The sequence below is a fragment of the Perognathus longimembris genome, chromosome 6 (assembly GCF_023159225.1).
Source record: "Perognathus longimembris pacificus isolate PPM17 chromosome 6, ASM2315922v1, whole genome shotgun sequence".
NCBI classification, from domain to species: Eukaryota; Metazoa; Chordata; class Mammalia; order Rodentia; family Heteromyidae; genus Perognathus; species Perognathus longimembris.
Window position 1 is genome coordinate 7,717,418 of NC_063166.1, and position 15,312 is coordinate 7,732,729.

The 15,312-nt window shown below is 53.0% G+C and overlaps 1 protein-coding gene across 1 annotated transcript in view; it reads left to right on the forward strand.

Annotated features, from left to right (window-relative positions):
- The first annotated feature begins 581 nt into the window (after positions 1-581).
- Positions 582-15,312, forward strand: part of Ccnd3 (cyclin D3) — a 56,681-nt gene continuing 41,950 nt past the window's right edge. The window contains exon 1 of the mRNA XM_048347772.1: positions 582-709. The gene's annotated coding sequence lies outside the window, so the exon portion shown is untranslated. The remainder of the gene's footprint in view (positions 710-15,312) is intronic.

Genomic DNA, 15,312 nt, shown 5'->3' on the forward strand with positions numbered 1-15,312 from the left:
TCTTGACGCGGTACCCAGCCGTGCCGTGCCTCAGTTTCCCCTCCTGATGACAGACAGCCGAGGCTCCTGACGCGTAGTAAGTTCTATCACGCCCGTGTTGTTGTTTACTTCCTGGGCGGCGGGTGCGCCCGACCCCGGCCGCGGCCGCCCGCAGCGCACACCTGACGCCCGCGACCCCCAGCCCTCACCTGGGGTCGGGGGTGGGGTGGGCTGCAGGCCGCGGAGGGGGTGGGAGCCGCGCTCGGGGGCGGGGGCTGCAGGCCGAGGGGTGGGAGCCGCGCTCGGGAGGGGGGGCGGGGGCTGCAGGCCGCGGAGGGGTGGGAGCCGCACGAGGGGGGGGAAGAGGGCGGGGGCTGCAGGCCGAAGGGGGTGGGAACCACACGGGGGGGGGGACGGATGAGGGTGGAGAACTAGGGGGGGGACTTGGGAGGGGCGGGCACCGGACCCCAGCGGAGCACCCAGTCTCCCCCCCCCCCGCGCCTCCCCCGCCCTCTCACCCCCCACTTCCTGCCCAGCCTGGGGCTCGGGCTCCGCGGCGCTGACTTTGTAAACACGCCGCGCCTGCGGGGGGGCGGCCCCCGCTTGGGAGCCTGGAGATGGGGTTCAGGCCCCTCCCCGCGGCCGCTGGTCACCGCCACCCTCCCACCCTAAGACCGCAGTCCTGGCAGTGGGAGACCACGTCGGTGTTCGGGGACTCACCTGCCCGGAGGTAGGCCTGGGGACTGGCGGCATCGCCCCCCCCTTTCTCGATTTTACTGCAAGCCTAGGCTGGACACGGGGAGTCGGGAGTGGGTGGGTTCAGAGGGCCGCCGCGCCCTCCTTACATCCCTGATCACCCCTGAAGCTCACTCGCCTCACTTGCTCTCAGAGTGAGCTATTTTGTTCCAAGTTGAGGGGCCGAGACGCCCCCCAAGGCTCTGAATGTTTGTGTGCACAGCCTTCCTCCCTAGCGGACCAGGAAGCCTAGGGGGTTTGGCTCTACACCTTGGCCCCAGGGGCCGGCGCGGCTTGGTGCGCAAGTGTCTGGGGAGCCAGGGGGACTCTGGCCGAGGGAGAGGCCAGAGCCCTGGGCTCAGTCAGCGTTGTCATCCGTGGTGGCCGTTGTGCTCTCGTGATGGTGGTCCTGGTCTGAGCCTCCTGTGTGTGTGTCTGGTCTGCTGTGGACGGGAGGAGTAGCTGAAGTCGGCTGCTGTGGTTAAGGGTGCAGCATTCCTTTGCACTTTGCCAAACCGACCTGTGCTCCTGTGGTCACCACAGAGACAGGCGCCTAGGGCTCTGGCTGGAGAGGCTTCGGCCAGAAAAGGATATTCGCACGGAATTCTTCTTGAGTATCAGTGGTTCCCTGGGTAGAGACGTTAGTGGGAAGTGTTTGGGGGCGTTTATTCCCTACATCTGGGCTGAACCCCAGCTGTGGGATCCACTGGCTACTCCGCTACTACTTCTGATCTCTCCCATTGGCTGTCTGATCGTGAAGAAGAGATGGGAATGGACAGGGTGAATTCTGGGAAAGACAAATTGCTGGACTGATTCCCAAGCGCCTAGGAACTGCCAGCTGGGGTTAAAGTGACAGTCCACGCTCCAAGCCCGTGATGGACACCCACTCCCATCCTCGATTCTGGAGCTATTTCCTTCCACAAGCCTTGTTCCCTCTGCCAGCCCCCAATCCCAGTCCTTTAGTGCCAGTGGTATGTATGACTGTTGCTTCTGGCAGCAGATTCTTCTGCGCTTCCATCCCTTGTCACAGTTTGGGAGTTCATGTAACTGCTGCAGCCATGCTTTGCTAGATTGGGGCCATTGTGGCAGGCACAAATAGAGCTTCTGTCCCTGTGACTTGAAACTGAAGGCATTCCAGATCATTCCAGAAGGGAATGTGCTTAGTTCTTGATTCTTGAGCCCATGGCCTCCATGGTCCCAAACCTTCCCCTTCCTGGGAATGCTGGGTGACAGATCTGTGGCAAGTCAGGTGTTCTGCTCAGTGAATGCTCTGTATCACCTCCTGGGCACCCTGTGGTCTCACATCATTTATGGCGGGGGTGGGGGAGAGAGCTCCCCCCCTACAGGATAAGTAACTTCCTAAGGAGGGAATAGGACATTATTGGCAGAGCTGGGACCTAAACCATATTCAATGTGAGAGGCTCTGCTAGCTGTCTGGCTAAGGCCTATGGGAGACCATTAAAGAGTTTTCATGCCCAGTTGAGCTTCTCAGTAAGACTGTTTCCACAGCAGCGTAGACTGGTAAAGAGGAAGGAGAGATGGATACTGATTAATTGGAGATGAGTCTCTCAGACTTTCCTCCCAGGCTCGCTTCAAACCACAGTCCTCAGGTCTCAGCCTCTAGAGTAGCTAGGATTATAGGTGTGAGCCACTGGCCCTATTTTTAACCTCCAGAACAGCTTGCCTCTCTGATCACATAGACTGTGCCCTTGAGGGACTGAGGATGTGGCCTAGTGGTAGAGTGCTTGCCTAGCATGCATGAAGCCCTAGGTTCAATTCCTCAGCACCACATAAACAGAAAAAGTTGAAAGTAGCACTGTGGCTCAAATGGTGAGTGCTAGCCTTGAGCAAAAAGAAGCCAGGGACAGTGCCCAGGCCCTAAGTCCAAGCCCCAGGACTGGCCAAAAAAAGAAGAATGTGCCCTTGAGCCAAGGGCTTAGGCAGTTTCCTGAGGGGAGCCCATGGTCTACAAGCCCTGTGTTTTGGGGGATACAGGAGTGTTGGTGGAATTTGAGTACAGAGAGATATAGCAGGTCTGCTCAAGGCTGTGAGAACTGCACAGAGCTGGTGTCCTTTCTTGAGGGCGGTGTGTGTGTGTGTGTGTGTGTGTGTGTGTGTGTGTGTGTGTGTCCATGCAAGACTCACCAGGAAGAAGGGAATATAAATGAGCCAAGAAAAACAAACCAAGGTTAGACACAACAAAGGCCATCTCAAACATAACTGTGAGTGAGGCATTGGAATCCAAGGATGTGGGAAATACCAGTTTCCTGCATCTTGTACGATTAGCAGAGAGCTCACATTCTAGGCTTCTAAGAGGCGGCTTCCTGCTGGGGAGCTGGGTCAGGAAGATGGTCTACTAGTCCGAGCAAGTTTAAGGTGCTCACCAGCCAAGTGGCCGGTAATCTGCCTGAAACCCTAGCTACTCAGGAGGCTGAGATCTGGGGATCATGGTTCAAAGCCAGCCCAGGCAAGAAAGTCCATGAGATTCTTATCTCCAGTTAACCCCACACAAATCTGAAGTGGAGCTATGGTTCAAGTGGTAGAGCACCAGTGAAAAAATGAAAGATCAGTGCTCAGGCCCTGAATTTGAGCCTCAGCACTGGCGCACATATAAAACACCCCACCTCCAGCACCGATCCTTGAGCAAGGTGTGTGTGAGTGCATGCAGTGGAGGCTAGAGGGAGGGAGCAGGGCACCCGGTGTGCAAATCCAGCACTGTCCATGTATCCACCCCTGTTCCTGGGGTGGGGTGTGCCCCCATCCCACAGTAGCCCCTGTGCCCCATCTCCTTCCTTCTCTGGGAAGAACAGGTTGTACTCTTGAGAAACCACAAGAGGAAGTTTAAAGAGAGCTGGGGGCGGGGAAAGTTCTGGGGCCCCTGCCAAGTTTCCTTTTCCCTGTGAGCAGTAGGTGTGTTTTTATCTTGCCCACAAAGACATTTAAATTTTAAAACCCCCCAGTGTATTAGGACTGTAGAGGCCAGTTGAGGTACTGCTGGGTGGTCTAGATACCCTCCACCCCACCCACAGAAAGAAGCGAGTTCCAGAAAGTCTCCTTTTCACCGAACGCTCCTGCACCTCAGAGCTTTTGCACATTTAAGAATGCAGAAGGGGAATGGGGGGAAGTTGTAGTCAAATATTTGGGAGAAACTAGGGCACCAGTGGCTCAGCCCTGTAGTTGTAGCTGTGTGGGAGGCTGAGATCTGAGGATCACGGTTCACAGCCAGCCCCAAGCAGAAAAGTCCACGAGACTGTTATCTCCAATGAACCAGCAGAAAGCCAAAGTAGGACTGTGGCTCAGGTGGTAGAGCACCAGCCTTGAGCAAAAAGAGCCAAGCGACACCATCGAAGCCCTGAGTTCAGATCCTAGTTCCAGTGCACACACACACACACTTAAGAAGAGAGTAGAAATCTGAAAGCATGTTTCTAAAAAGCATTAGCACTTTCTAACAAATAATGTGTAGGCCTGGGTAGCTCAGGTGGCAGAGTGGCAGACTAGCAACAGACTAGCAGCCAACAAGAGGCCCTGAGTTCAAATCCCAGGGCCAGAAAAAACAAATAATGTCTAATCAGCCTGGAGGGGTGAGTGCTACCTAGGGCCGTCTGCAGCAGTGTGTGCGCTAAGAGGGAGACCTCAGAGCCCCTTCCTCTTGGATGCCGCCCAATCCAGCTGCCGTCCTTGGTCATCCTGTGGTAGTCCCAATCTGTCCACGAGGGGGCGCTGTTGCCCAGGACATCTGCGGCAGGGGCCCTACTTGGGGGTGAAGGACGCCACCTGGTCCTTCATGCGCCAGCTGGTTTCCTGGGACCTCAATCCCCACCCCATTCCCAGCTGTGTACACACCAGGACCCAGAGAGCAGTTTTTGAGCCAATTGAGCCTCCGTAAAATGTGCTCTTAGTAATAAACAGGCCTCTACTCATTTCCTGAAGGCAGGGACCCCTCCCACCCCCACTCTTTCCTTGTTGACCTTCCTTTGCCCTTGGGATAGAAAGACCCATTTATCCTGAAGCAGAAAGCAAGGAAAGTGTGGTGGGCACCTTGGGCTCCCTGGTGTGCAGCAATCTTTCCTGCCCTTCAAAAGGGGACTCATGGCCCAGAGCCTGTGGCTCACACCCGTAATCCTAGCTACTCAGGAAGCTGAGACTGGAGGATCACAGTTCAAAGCCAGCCCAGGCAGGAAAGGCAGTGAGACTCTTTATGTCCAATTAATGACCAGAAAACTGGAAATGGCACTGGGGCTCAAAGTGGTAGAGCACTAGCCTTGAGCGAGAAAGTTGAGACAGCGCCCAGGCCCGGAGTTCAAGCCCCATGACCAACAAAATGGGGGGGGGGTACACGACTCAGAAGTTCCACAGCAGCTTGACCAAGAAGCTCAAGGATGTCTCTAGAAAGACCCCAGAAGAAAGTGATGTTACTTTCTCTTTCGTTGACCCTTATCTGATTTTGCCCCTCAGGCTCTTAGAAAAGAACTGGGCCCAAGCCAGGCCAGGCAGAAAAGTCCCCTCTTCTCTCCAATTAGCCACTCAAAAACCAGAAGTGTGACTGTGGCTCAGGTGGTAGAGTGTTAGCCTTGAGCACAAAGAGGCTCAGGGATAGCACCCAGGCCCTGAGTTCAAGTCCTACAACTGACAAAGCCCCCCCCCCCCACCAAAAATAAAAATACAAAACAGGGCCAGTGGCCTGCAGAATAAGCAAAAACTAAGAATTCGTCTCAAGTCCAGTGGTCGTAGCTCGCATGGAGGGTAGGCCTGGAGAAAGAGGCCGTAACTAGTAGTTTGAGGAACTTAGTAATATATAGAAGCCAGGTGCTGGTGGCTTATGTCTGTAATCCTAGCTACTTAGGAGGCTGAGACTGAGGATCATGTTTTGAAACTAGCCCAGGTCAGGAGAGTCCATGAGACTTTTCTCTCCAATTAACCACCAAAAAGCTGGAAATGGAGCTGTGGTTCAAGTAGTACAGCACACCACCCTTGAGGGGGAAAAAAAAGAGCTCAGGGACCACAGTTAAAAACTGAGCTCAAGTGGGCTGGTAATATGGCCTAGTGGTAAAGTGCTCGTCTCTTATACATGAAGCCCTGGGTTCGACTCCTCAGCACCACGTATATAGAAAAAAGCCAGAAGTGGCGCTGTGGCTTAAGTGGCAGAGTGCTAGCCTTGAGCAAAAAGAAGCCAGGGAACAGTGCTCAGGCCCTGAGTTCAAGCCCCAGGACTGGCAAAAAACAATAAAACTGAGCTCAAGGCCCAGGGCTGGCGTACACACACATACACAAAGAGTGACACCCCAACATTCTCCTCACACTGCCATAATTAATTGTCTCCCAGTCTGTGCTGCTTTGGGTGGGTACTGAGTGTGTGCTGTTGAAAGAGCTCTCCTTTTGGTCCTTACTCTGACGCCTATGGCTCCATTTCTCCCCGGTTTCTTCTAGAATAAAAATAGACCCGCAAGTGCTGGTGGTGAGTCGGTTGGATAGAATCCTTGAAAGTCAGGGCAGTCAGTCGCAGGAACTCCCAGTTCTGGCCCCAGTGTTTCTGCTCCAAGTCACGCTCCCTCCAGGCAGCTCCTCCCGGCCCCTCCCCTGGGCTCCCTGAGTTCTGGGAAAGGAATTCGGGGCAGGGGCCTCTGACAGCTGTAGACCTTCAGCTCCAACTTGGCCTGCAGCTGGAGGGGGAAGAGGACTGGCCAGCGGGGAGGGAGGATGGGGCACCTGGGGCCCCCTTTCTGGGGTCTGCTTGGCCCCGAAGAGCATCACTCACAGAATCTCAAAGATTGCAGTTTGCTAAGCTCACTGAGCCTGGGAGCTTAGAATCTACTGTGACTTAGACCCAGGGGAGGGGTGATGGAGGAAGAGGGTGGCAGGCTCCTCCTCAGATTCATGGCTGCCTTCTTCCTTCCAGCCTCTTGCTAAGCAGAGGCTACTACAGGCCCACAGACTTGCAGTCTCTTCAAATGTGGGATCTGTTCTCACCACAGGCAGTGTGCAGACCAGGAGACAGACCATACTAGTTTCCTCTCGGTCTCTCCCTTCCTCATCCTCCACTCTCCCCTCTCTCTCCCAGAATAAACCAGCCTGCCTTCCTTCCTTCCTTCCTCTTCCTTAACTTCCTCCCTCCTCCCTGTGGGCTGGTACCTGGGATGCTTCTTGATGTGGCTTCTACCTCCAAAATGAGCTGTTTTCTTCTCCCAGATCTCCTGATTTCCAACAAGACAGTTTCAGCCTGGGGCCCAGCCTCAGATTCAGAACTGAGTCAGAACTCTACAGGCTGAATGCTGGTGGCTCACGCTTGTAATCCTAGCTACTCAGGAGGCTGAGATCTGAGGACCACAGTTCAAAGCCAGCCCAGACAGGAAAGGCTGTGAGACTCTTTAGCCACCAGAAAACCAGATGTGGCACTGTGGCTCAAATTAGTAGAGTGCTAGTGTTGGGCAAAAGAAGTCAAGTACAGTACCGAGGCCCTGAGTTCAAGCCCCATGACTGACACACACACAAAAGAAAAGAAACAACAAAGGACTTGAGACTTGGGCTTGGCCTCTGGGTGGTCCTCAGTCTGTCTTCTCTCCTGCTCCTTCCTTTCCCCTGACAGCTGCTGCAAGTCATCTTTGGTGCGCTTCCTCTGAGGCCTCAGCAAATACATTGCTGATATAGCATAGCAAGTCTTTGCCAACATTTCCCTGGTTTGTAAGTGCATTCATTTGCTACACATCACTTAGAAATAAGTACATTTAGAAGAAATCTCTATTAACTCAGTTTCTTCTCATAGGAACCTTGTGAGCTTGCTTACTTGGTTCTTTTCCCCCTTCCTCTGTTCTCATGTTTTTCTCTCTCTCTGTGTGTCTCTCTGTACTTGGGATTGAAATCAAGACATTCCTTGCATTCACTCAGCTTGCTTGCTAGGTGGGTGCCCTACCATGTGAGTCAGGCGTCTAGCCTAGCTTTTTGCTGGTTCTTTTGGAGCTAAGTCCCCCCAGCATTCCGGAGCATCCTATAGTCCTCAGGACAATCAGGATTGTCCATTAAACCGAGCCAGATGGGTGGGAAAGGAAAGGGGGAGCAAAGACTGCTCAGTCCAGAGCCAGCAGGTAGGTCAGGGGTCACCCGGGACCTCGGAAGCAGGAGTGGGTGGTGAGCTTTTCTAGGTGGGGCAGGGGTGCTGACTGATCTGGGGAGTCCTGAATGAATCAGCCCAACCACAGCCAGCCAACTGCAGTGATGATACAAGCAAGATTTTCCTTGGGCTCCCCCTCCCGTGCTCATCTTCTTTCCCTCGCTGTCCCCTGAAGAAATCTTGGGTGGGGGTAGCACCAGTGCCACAGCCCCAAGTCCAACTCTGGAGCCGCGGGTTAAGCTGGGGAGTTGAGGTACCCTGCCGTTGTTGAGACAACCCAGGGCACGCGTTGAGCAGCCTTCCTCCTCCAAGGCCGCCGGCCGCCGAGCCTGGGACCAGGGACCACTTGGTGTGACTAGCCGTGTAGGTTCCGTGGATGACTGCCGTCCCCGCCCGTGATGTTACGGGAGCACATTACGGGAGCACGTTACGTGGGCACGTTCGTTACGGGAGCGCGCCACTTGAGCACGTTGCATGAGCCTGTGACGTGAGCGCCTCATGCGAGCGCGTTGCCCGAGCGCGTCACGTGAGCACGTCGCGTGAGCGCGTTCACACGTGCGTGCGCACGTTCAGGAATTGCGTCGGCACGCTCTTGGCGGTTAAAGGGCCGCCGGAAAGGTCTGAGGGACAGCACCGTGGCGATGCGGAAGGAAGGAGTGACCTGTGCAGTAACTGAAGTTTCCTCCCAGGAAGTCGTCCGAAGCCGAGACGTCCGTGGCTCCGGCCTGTCCTCCTGGCCACGCAGGAGGCCGAGATCTGAGGATCGTCGGGGTTCAAAGCCAGCCTGGGCGGGAAAGCCCGTGAGGCTCTTCTCTCTCATTAACCACCATAAAACCGCACGTGGCGCGGTGGCTCAAGGTGGTGGAGCGCTGGCCTTCAGTGAAAGAGGACAGTGCCCCACAGCCAACACAAGTAATAACTGATATTTTCTATCCTTATTTCTATACCATATTAGGCTAATTTCTTGCAATTTTTCTGCATCTGAGATTACTGGCTGCTTCTATACTCACTATGGTTTCTAGAACGGCAGAGCCTGCATCTTAGACAAGTATATGCTCCACTACTAAGCTACAGTCTCAGCCTTGGTATTTATTTATTATTTATATTTATTTTGTGCCAATCCTGGGGCTTAAACTCAGGGCCTAGGCACTGTCCCTGAACCTTTTTACTCAAGGATAGCGTGATACTGCTTGAGACACAGCTCCATTTCTGGATTTGGGGAGGTGATTGATTGGAGATAAGACTCATGCACTAGCTACCAGTGGCTCCCACCTCTAATCCTAGCTACTCAGGAGGCTGAGATCTGAGGATCGGGGTTCAAAGCCAGCCCGGGCAAGAAAGTCCATGAGACTCTTATCTCTAATTAACCACCAGAAAACTGGAAGTGGTACTGTGGCTCAAAATAGTAGAGCTCTAACTTTCAGCTGAAGAGCTCAGGGACAGTGCCCAGGCCCAGAGTTCAAGCCCCATGATCCAAAACGAAGTGAGAGAGGGGGAGGGAGGGACTTACGTCTCTAGTGAGACACAAAGGTGGAAAGAATGGAGACCGGGTGAAGAAGCTGAGTAGGGGAATTTGGACTTTTATTTGGTAGGTAACAGGGTGCCCTTGAAGGCTCTCGAGCAAGGAAGTGACAGGCTCAAGCTATTAGAAGATCTCCAGGGAAGTAACAATAATAACTGGCCAGGAAGAAGCAATACCTAATATTATTATGAAAAGGCTTAGAACTTGGGGGACACCAGTGGAAATAAGGAATAACATGGCAAAATGTTTTGAAGGTAGAAGCGAGGGAACGTAAGGCACTGGTGGGGGGGGGGGGGGCGGGCAGGAAGAGCTCTCTGCTTCCCCCGGGAGGCACCATGCATACTTCCTCAATGAAGTATGCGGCCTGCTGTGTGTGCTGCCTGCACCGCCTCTCCCCTCTGGCTGTGTGCTTGAGTTGGTGAGTGAGGTTCACTTACTAGTGAGCCACGGGAATCCAGGACAACCAGGGAGCTTTTTCAGCGTGGTGACTGGAGACACTCTCAAACTATTGAGGAAAAGCTTTCAGGGACCACCAAGCATTATTAAGTAAAGGATGGAGAGAGATGGGAAAGAAATCATAAGTGGATCTTAAAATTTACTTTTCTCTTGGCAAGAAAGGATATTTTTCTAGGTACTAAAGATTTGGGAATAATTTTTTTTTTAATCCAGGAGCTACATTTTCAGTTTTTAGTGTCAAGTAACTTGAGCTTAATTATAATCATGTTTTCAACACTTGAAAAAAACTTTTTTTACTTTAACCCATTTTAATCCACGCACATAAGATACATACTTACTGTAAATGTAAAGCAAAAAGGGCTGTGGGGGCATGGCTCAAGTGGTAGAGGGCTTGCTAGGCCCTAGTTTGAACTCCCCAGTACTTCAAAACAAACCAATGGCAGGCTGGGAAGGAGGCTTAGTGGTAGAGTGCTTGCCTAGCATGCATGAAGCCCTGGGTTCGATTCCTCAGTACCACATAAGCAGAAAAAGCAGGAAGTTTTTCTGTAGCTCAAGTGGTAGAGCAGAAGAAGCTCAGGGACAGCACCCAGGCCCTGAGTTCAAGCCCCAGGACTGGCCCCCCAAAAATAACTAAATAAAAGAATAAATACAAGTAAACCAAACAAGTAGTTCCCTAAACAATGCTTCCTTTTGTTATTGTGAGTGCAGTTTTTATTGTTATTTAGGGTTATTTTTGAGACAGGGTTCTATATAGCCCCAGTTTTCCTGGAACTTGCTGTCCAGCCCTAGCTGACCTTGAACTTATGATCCTAGCTAGCTACTCAAGAAGCTGAGATCTGAGGATCACAGTTGGATGCCAGCTTGGGTTGCTTATGTCCAGTTAACCAGCAAAAAGTTGGAGGAAGAGCTATGGTTCAAATGGTAGAGTGCTAGCCTTGAGCAGAAAAGCTCAGGGCTCTTGAGTTCAAGCTCCAGGACCAGCACAAAAAGAAAAATAAAAGCATGTTTTGTTTTGTTTTGTTTTGCCAGTCCTGGGCTTGGACTCAGGGCCTGAGCACTGTCCCTAGCTTCTTTTTGCTCAAGGCTAGCACTCTGCCACTTGAGCCACAGTGCTACTCCTGGCCATTTTCTATATATGTGGTGCTGGGGAATCGAACTCAGGGCTTCATGTATGTGAGGCAAGCACTCTTGCCACTAGGCCATATTCCCAGCCTAAAATCATGTTTTGACTTACGTTCCCATGAATTTGTTTATAGAAAACCAATCTCACTACTTTGGTGGCCACTTCGATGGCCATCAGGGGTCCAGCAAATCCCAGAGCAGAATCTGGAGGTCATAGAAAAGCCTGAGTAGAGATGTGGCTCAGGTGGTAGAGCACCAGCCTTGAGTGAAAAAACTAAGTAAGGGGCAGCGCTCTGGTCCTGAGTTCAAGTCTTAGCACCAACACACACATACTCACCTCACTGTCCTGCGGTTGCTATGGCTGGGAGCAAGTGACAGAACACTTGTCATGCAAGCCCTGATCATGTGTGGAGGGGCACTGTGAAGGACCAAGGAGGGCAGACGTTCCCTTTGTCTCTTTTAGCAGCCTGGAAAGGGAGAGGTTGGGGAGACTAAGACAGTGAGAACAGGAAGTCCTCCCCAGATCTGCCTCCCCAGCTCAGCAACAGAGGAGGAGGTGGAGTCTGGGTTGAATCCCAAGATAAGAGCTGCAGCAGCTGACAGGGAGATTGGAATAAACAGCTGCGCCCCAGGAACAGAGCAACATTCCTTCTCTCATCCCACCCCCAATTTCCCTTCTTCCCAGCACCCCGCCCTCACCGCGCTCTCAGCGTCCCCCCTCAGTGATGGGGCTCCCCTCCAGCCTTGGCTCAGGCCACCGCAGAGCCGCCTTCCCACGCCAGCCCCCCTTCTCCAGAGGCTGGGGGCTCTCCAGCTGTTTGGAAGGCCTGAGGACTCAGGACAGGTGGCCGGAGGTGGGTGAAGAGGGGCCTCTTCTGGGGCTAGCCTCCACCTGCTAGGCTGGGCCACCCTCATACTCTTCCCCTGGGCCAGCCAGGAAGGCCTGGGAACGGGACACTGGTGAATGTGGGGAAGTTGAGGCAGAGCCTGGGATTGCTGGGGAAAGAAGGTTGGAGTGGTCAATTTGCAAGGCCCTGTGTGTAAAAGTTAAGGCTTCACCGAGAGGCAGGTGGCACCGTGACCTCTCATCCTAGCTATGCAGGATGTCTGAGCGTCAGGATTCAAAGCCAGCCTAGGGCATACAAATCCAGGATGGGCTTATCTCCCATCAATCAACCAAAAGCCGGAAGTGGAGCTGTGGCTCTAATGGGTAGAGCACCAGCCTTGAGCAAAAGAAGTAAGTGAGAGCGCAAGGCCCTGAGTTCAAGCCCCAGTACTGGAACAAATCAATATATAAGATCAAGGATTTCAAGATGGCGGTGACCACGCATGAAGTCAGGCGGCCCCTCGGAACACGGGAGCCTGCGTGAGAACTAACAGACGAGGACAGAAGCCATGCGGGCCCCGGCCCTGCCAGCCCTTTCCTCCCTACTGTGCGTGCGCACAAGCAGAGAAACAAGGTGACAGCCCTCCCTTGCTGGAGACCTCCCACAGGCTCCCTGTCTCCTGAGCCTGCACCCCTGTCCCCCACTCTTTAGATCCCAGCCTCCTGTCTGCCTCCTCAGGGGCAGGAAGATGGGGCAAGAAGCAGCAGCTGACAGGGTGACAACAGGGCTGTGGCGGTGGTGGTGGCGGGAAACGTGGCAGGGTGGGGACTGGCATGAGATGGGCACACAGGAACTATCGGCTGCAGGCAGCTGATAGATGCCACAGCTGTGTCCGCCACCCTCCCACCCCAGTGCGGGCATCCCTGAGCCTGCTCTTCTCTCCCCTCCCTGGCGTCACCTCTCTTCCTCTGTATTGCCACAGTTTCCTGTCCTGGCTGCTGTCCACGGGGGAGGCTGAAGGTGTTGAGGTCTTTTCTCTAGCTATGTCCCAAAACGCCTCCATGGTAACAATAGCTGTGGTTAATTAAGTGAGCACCTACTGTGTGCCAGTCGTACAGCTAGTGCTCGAGGCTAACGATGACTCTTACCTAGGTTTCATAAAGGACCTAGGAGTCAGGCACCCGTGTCGCATGCCTGTAATCTTAGCTACATAGGAGACTGAGATCTGAGGATTGTGGTTCAAAGCTAGCCTCGGCAGGAAAGTTCATGGGATTCATCTCCAATTAGCTACAAAAGTGGAGTTGTGGCTCAAGTGGGAGTGTTAGTCTTGAGCACAAAAACTCAGAGACCGCACCCAGGCCCTGAGTTCAAGCCCTAGGTACGCATGTGCGTGCACACACACTGAGCAAAGTAGGGCAGGGAGAAGCTAGGCAATTTGCTCAGGGGTGCATGGCTGGTGAGACTAGGGGTTTCGTGGTCTCAGGTCTTCAAACCTATTGGGGTTTGTTTGTTTTTGTGTGTGCTAGTGTTGAGCTTGAACCCGGGGCCTCCTGTTCTCTTTCCATTCGGTCCTGGAGCTCTACCACTTGAGTCACACCTCCACTTCTAGCTTGTTGCTGGTTAACTGGAAGCAAAACTCTCATTGACTTTTTAGCCTGGCTGACTTCAGAGTGTGACGGTCAGCTCTGAGCCTCCTCAGTCGCTAGGATTGCAGGCGTGAGCCACCGTGGCGGGCTACCTGTGAACTGCTCGCAGCCGCCAGTGGGATGGCGGGTGTGCAGTGCTGCCCCGGGCTGTGCTGGAGGAAGGATGAGGAAGCCTTGCCCTGCCCCCCTCTCCTGCTTCCTTTCTGTGCACAGGGCCTCCCCGGTGAGCCCAACCCACACGTGCATGAAGAGACGGAGGCTGACAGAAGCAGGCAACCGCCTGTGACTTCTCTAGGCCAAGGGCAGCATCGACACCTGGGGAAGACCCCCCCAGCGGTTTGGGGGAGCCTGTTTTGGTCTGATCTTTATTTGCCTCTCATAGAGGAAATAAATAGCTACTCGTGTGTTTGGGTGGGTGTGCGTGTGCCAGGCAGTATATGTTACACACACCGTTAAAACTGTGACCCAGCCCCAGAGGAAGTGGTAGCAAACGATTGCTTTTCATTTTCCATTTGCTCTTCTATCTCCACCCTTTTCATTATTAATGTGTGTGTGTATGTGTGTTTGCACATGCACTCATGCATGCATCTGTGTGCGTGCATGGCGCTGGTACTGGAGCTTGAACTCAGGGCCTGGGCTTCCAGCCTTTCGGTGTTTAATTGGAGTTAAAAGTCCCATCAAAGGCTGGAAGCCAGTGGCTCACATCTGTAATCCTAGCTACTCAGGAGGCTGAGATCTGAGGATCCTGGTTTGAAGTCAGCCCAAGTTGGAAAGTCCATGAGACTCTTATCTTCAAATAACCACCAGAAAACCAGAAGTGGCGCTGTAGCTCAAATGGTAGTGTTGAGTCTTGAGCTGCAGAGCTCAGGGACAGCACCCAGGCCCGGAGGTCAAGCCCCACCACCAACGGGGGAAAAACCAAAACCAACAATTAAAATACCAAATCTTTATGCTCTACTCCATATGTCAATATATTGGCAGGGGATTGGTTCCAATAACAGGCCTTAAACTCAGGATCTCTTGCTCTCCCTTTGCATTCTTGCTCATAGCTGGCACTCTTACCATGGAAGCCATGCCTCCATTTTGGCATTTTTATTGTTTGATTGGAGATGGAGCCTCAAAGTCTTTTTTGCCAGGTTGGCTTCAAACTGTGATCCTAGGTGTGAGCCACTAGCACCTAGCATTATATAGATTGTGTGAATGTGTGTGTTGGGGGGGGGAGAGGAAACGAGTATCCAGGTTCAAGGGCTTTAACTCAGAGCCTGAGCTTTTTTGTCCCTGTCCCTGAGCTTTTTTTTTTTTTTTTTTTTTGGCTCAAAGCTAGTACGCTTAACACTTGAGCCACAGCTCCACTTCCAGCTTTCTGCTGGTTAATTAAAGAGTCTCACAGACATTGCTGCCCTGGCTGGCTTCGAACTGTGATCCTCAGATTCTCAACCTCCTGAGTAAGCTAAGATTACAGGCATGAGCCACAAGCACCCAGTGGCATAAAGATTTTTTTTTCCTGTTCTGAGGCTTGAACTCAGGGGCTGGGCGCTGTCCCTGAGCCTCTTCACGCTCGAGGCTAGCGCTCTAGTGTTTGAGATACAGCGCCACCCCCAGTTTTTTTTTTTTTTTTTTTTGAGTAGTTTGTTGGAGATCAGAGTCTCAGGGACTTTTCTGCCCAGCCTGGCTTCAAACCACAATCCTCAGATCTCAGCCTCCTGGGTAGCTGGGATTACAGGCGTGAGCCACCAGCACCCAGCTTGGCATATAGGTTTAATGCTTGTATAGTATTCCACCTGCAGGTTGCCCAATCAGTGCATAATTTTTCCACCAGTAGTTTCTCAGTTTTGTGCTGGATCCAGGAGACAAACTGCCTGCCTCCTGGAGCTCCCAGGCCTCTCTCCCCCTGGACCCCAAACACATGACCAGAGTTAT